This window comes from Limulus polyphemus, unplaced genomic scaffold (assembly GCF_000517525.1).
Source record: "Limulus polyphemus unplaced genomic scaffold, Limulus_polyphemus-2.1.2 Scaffold1669, whole genome shotgun sequence".
NCBI lineage: Eukaryota > Metazoa > Arthropoda > Merostomata > Xiphosura > Limulidae > Limulus > Limulus polyphemus.
Window position 1 is genome coordinate 39380 of NW_013667279.1, and position 5341 is coordinate 44720.

The following is a 5341-nucleotide window of genomic DNA, read 5'->3' on the forward strand; positions in this document are numbered from 1 at the left end:
TTCAAATGCGACTGTAGCTTTTTTTCCCCAAAACTTTGTCTTCAACATGAGGGTGCGTCTTATACACCGGTGCGTCTGACATTCCGAATAATACGGTAAGTAGGTTAGATTTTCAAAGAAAATTAGAATATTCTCAATTGGAACACCATCATTACTAAATCGAACACCGATATTCTAGTTTAGATTCAACGAGATTAGTGAACTTGTAGGATATCGACAGCCCTTAACGAAAACGAAACAATGAGCTAAAAAAGATACATTCTGGAGATAATTGTTTTTGTTGGTTTGGTTCTTTATCTGACCACAATAATATGTGTAAAATTAAATATGTTAAACGGCACTTGTGCATATAGTCCCTCAGTGACACAGCGGTATGTATGCGGACTTACAATGCTAGAAACCGGGTTTCGATACCCGTGGTGGAAGGAGCAAAGATAGCCCATTGTGTAGCTTTGTGCTCAACTCCAAACAAACAAACAAGCATATGTATAATCTTAAAAATTAAAAGTACTACAGCGTTAAACAGTTGCAGAATAAATAAGATTTATTAAAAACAGAGTAAAGCCCTAAAGAGAGAGAGACTCTACACTCATCAAGAGTAATAGTTAAAGTTATAACTTCTTTATATAACAACATCACCTGCAATTTACGCTATTTTGCATTACACCCTTAGCGCCATCTCGACCTTGAACACAACCGAAGAGCTGATGAAAAATAATATATATATATTTGTTGTTGAAATTCTCATCATTCCGTATTGTAACAAGCGTTACAACCTCGATCTCAATGACTTACTGCAGACTACATCGTAAAGAAAAAAAATCGTTAAAATCCTTCAGATATGTACAAAACCGATAAAATCCTTCAAATGATGACGAATGCATGCAAAATAGCTAAATTCATTCAATTAATGTCATTAAAATCGTTAAAAGCCTTTAATTAATGACAGATATACAATAAAGTTGTTAAAATTCTTTAATTAATGACAGATATACAATAAAATTGTTAAAATTCTTTAATTAATGACAGATATGCAATAAAATTGTTAAAATTCTTTAATTAATGACAGATATACAAATTGTGTTATTAAAATCCTTTAATTAATGACAGATATACAATTTTTTAAAATAAAATCCTTTAATTAATGACAGATATACAATAAAATTGTTAAAATTCTTTAATTAATGACAGATATACAAATTGTGTTATTAAAATCCTTTGATTAATGACAGATATACAATAAAATTGTTAAAATTCTTTAATTAATGACAGATATACAAATTGTGTTATTAAAATCCTTTAATTAATGACAGATATACAATTTTTTTAAATAAAATCCTTTGATTAATGACAGATATACAATTTTTTTTAAATCCTTCAAATAACGATATATAAATATACACACATAACCTTACCCCTAGGGGATGGAGTTTATACCATCAACTCGCAAGTAACTAGTACGAGGAACCGTTAAATAATTTCCTCTAAAAATATCAACGAAGACTAAACACCAGCCTACACGTGTTTATAAGTGAGCAGAATCATTGAATTGAGTATTGTTTTACATAACCTTTTCGGTGCAGAAAAATGGATGCCCGGAAGATTTATGGAACACAAGTTGTGCTAAAATAACTGTATCATTGTCCATAAACGTTGGCTGGGTCTCTGATAATTTTCGTCTTGCGTTATTCTACAAAGAACGGTGTTTTGTAAAATGTTTATATTCAGTGAACCATGAGTACTTGAAAAAAAAGACACTTGACAGTGTGTTTGATAGTAATTACATATATTTACAGTAAGGTAAGTCCATAATAAGGCTAAACTTGATAATTTGTGTAGGATTAACCTATTGTGTTCAGGAAAATGATCGAATGATAAAACTATCTATGTTACATATGTGGAGACAAAACGCGTTGTTTTAACGTTAGTTCCGTAGGTATGAAATCACGTGACGGGACTGCCTTGTGAACAGCTTCAGGTGCTGTATGAGTTGCAGGTAATTGTGGTTTTCAGGGAAACGTTCGTACACTGGAGCGGCGTTACGTTCACTTACGTGAAACTGGCATGTAGACCACCTATATGTATAACGCTAGTTTACAACACTGATCGAATAGTCTAATGTCGTTTGTTCTACAGTTTTTGTTTTTCTTACCTTGTATATAACCAAGCACGGGGATTTCCTACAGCGAGAATATTCTCTGGGAACGAAGACTGTTGGATGAGTTTCCTGTAAGGTTGGTTCTCAGTAAATCTTTTCCTTTGTTTCGTTAGCCTGAACCAGCATAATAGTTGTGCAGCTCCATTTGGCTGTGTTGTAGACAAATTGCCAGGTAATATATTTCACAAATGTGTGATAGCACACAATACTAATTTTTTTTTCTCGGAACTGTGTGAACTTTTTAAAGAAAAGGAAAATTTCGCATGTCACATAAGAGCATTAATGAAAATTAGAGGGTAGCTAAATGAATAGATAACAATATAAGATAAACGAAATAAGATATTGTTAAAGATACAACACAAAAGCCTGCAGAGTTCATGCAGGTTGCTTTAATGCAATATCTTTTCTTAACCAAACAAATATACATCTTTTTAAATACATATATGTTTGTAGACCACTGGTAACTCTGTTCAAATACCAAATCGGAACTTATCTGAATAACTATAACAGTGATTTTCAAGAATTTGTTTTTATTACCATTGTATTGTTGATGTTTGTACGTTTCGTAGTGTAAGCCTGCTGACAGTGTTCAACTATTTTCAGTGTATTGACGCTATATTACTATACCTCTGAGCTCGGAGTGTGTCTCATTTGCCACGCGCACGAACTGGATATTCTGATCAATCTCGCGAACGAGAAAGGTTTGGTGAACGCAAGTTTGTTCAAGTATATTACTCTAACAAAAAAAAAAAAGTTTTGAAGTTTGAGTCAGGGATATATGGTAAAGTATCAGATATCGGGCTGTTTTCTAAAAGTAACTGTTACAAATATATCTGATGAGAACAAATGTAATATATTTTCGAAGCTATCATAATACTTAAAATATATTTCTGTTTCCTCTTCCCGAATACAAACAATAAACAAAACTTATCGTTAAAAAGTCTGAACAGATAATCGATATTAGATGTTATTGGTTAGAAATGTACTTGTATTCTCATAAACTGAATACATTTGACATGTTATGCGATCTATTCACTTTTGAAAGTGTCAATATTCAAAAAGTGAGGAACGGACGTGGCCTAATTATGTGACCGGACTATGAACCCAAAGGTTCATGCGTTTCCCGTTTCCGCCAAAACATGCTTTGAACTATCTATCTAGATCAGTGGTCGGCAACCTTTTTTGATCGCGGGTCAATTACATTTTTTTTTGGAAAATTTAGCATTGTGTTGGGTCAGTGATAATCATATAATTATTAATACCGGTACATGTATTTTAAATGTGTATGTTTATTTACATACAAAAAAATTAATAGTTCGACCAGTTTGATATTTTCCCCTGAAATTGATCTTAAAATTCTCCGTAGCCGTGACTCTTTCCTTTAATATCGTTGTTCTTCTCACACAGCCGAGAAACTTGAACTGAACAATGATTGTGCCCTTACGGGTTGCAATGGTGAAGCCAACTTTTGGCGGGTCAGCCAAATTATTGCCGCGGGTCACTTAGTGACCCGCGGGTAATAGTTTGCCGACCACTGGAATAGAGGAACGTGCACAGAAATTACATGATCTGTATCGATGTGCATTGTTGTATCTCGGCGAGAATGTTGATGACATATTCAGTTTAATGTATTCAGTTAGATCTTCCGTTTCTTTTTATAAACCATCCCCGTTTCTCAAGCGCAACGAGAGCTTGGTGCTCATGTATTATTGCGTGATAAAATATACGTGTGGATACAGGTAAAGAGGATGGGGGAAGATTACATCGAGAATCTCGCAAAATAAAGTTACGTGATCACTGGGTACGCTACGTTGAACCGGTGATAAACGGTGCAATCACACGTAACCGGTGGGGGATCATATTATTTTACTTTTGTTTAAACGTTTGACGCTCGAAATTTAGAAAAGTCTGTGAATTCAGCTTGAAACTGTTCACATGAATTGTTAAAATAATCTTGGACGCATAAACAATTGGAAACCTACGTGCATTTATCGGAGTCTTTTCTGATTTTTACTGAAATGTGTGTAATTTGTAAAGTTTCAATCGTTTACATTATAATCCAATCTATCCCTTCGCGTCGAGACGCTTAGGCCCGGCATGGCCAGGTGGTTAGGGCGCTCGACTCGCAATCTGTGGGTCTCGGGGTTCGAATCCCCGTCACACCAAACATGCTCGCCATTTCAGCCGTGGGGGTGTTATAATGTGACGGTCAATCCAACTATTCATTGGTAAAAGAGAAGCCCAAGAGTTGACGGTGGGAGGTGATGACTAGATGCCTTCCCTCTAGTCTTACACTACTAAATTAAGGACGGCTAGCGCAGATAGACCTCGTGTAGTTTTGCGCGAAATTCAAAACAAGCAAACATTACCACACAAGGCTTGGAGACGGCTTGAATGGGTAATGAAGAAAACTTTAATATAAGTTTAACATAACAGCAGATGTACAACGTTTCGTCATCATCAGGTACTCATCATCAAATTTAAACATTACTATAATTCTGTATGTGTTTGTTTGTGTTAGAGCCAAGCCACATTGGGCTATCTCTCGTCGCTATCGTGGGGATTCGTACCCTATATTTTAGCGTTCTAAGTCTGTAAACTTACCACTGTCCCATCGGGGGACTACAGTTCCTTATGTCCAACACATAAGCGAAAATCTAATTGGATTATGGAAACGACTTGTGAAGAAAATACATTGACACAAATACCACAATTATACAGAAAGTGCGGTATTGAAACCAAGAACCTTATTGCTAATAATTATCCCACTGAAAAACAAAACAAAAAAACGGAGACATTTTTAAAAAGTCAAATGAAAATCACTTAAACACTTTTATGTCGGAGAAACCAGTGTAGAAACGAACCTCAGACTTAAGGATTGTTTGTTTGTTTGAAGTTAAGCACAAAGCTACACAATGGACTATCTGTGCTCTGCCCACCACGGGTATCGAAACCCGGTTTCTAGCGTTGTAAATCTGCAGACCATCTCATGTTTTGGACATCTCAAAGAAACAAAACATCACTGAAATCAAAATCATCCGAAGAGTATCAGATATCAACGAAGGTAAAATAGCTGAAGTACTACTGATAAAGCCAAAGCTAACCCTAAGTCAATGTTAAGAAACATGTGTTCTCCACTTCATTTTACTAAGGCCCCAGCGGCATAGCGGTAAGTCTGCGGAC

General features: G+C 35.3%; 1 protein-coding gene across 1 annotated transcript in view; it reads left to right on the forward strand.

The window, feature by feature from the left end:
- The first annotated feature begins 2312 nt into the window (after positions 1 to 2312).
- LOC106464499 (muscle calcium channel subunit alpha-1-like) overlaps positions 2313 to 5341 on the forward strand; it is a 137996-nt gene continuing 134967 nt past the window's right edge. Inside the window, exon 1 of the mRNA XM_022392237.1 lies at positions 2313 to 2330. The gene's annotated coding sequence lies outside the window, so the exon portion shown is untranslated. The remainder of the gene's footprint in view (positions 2331 to 5341) is intronic.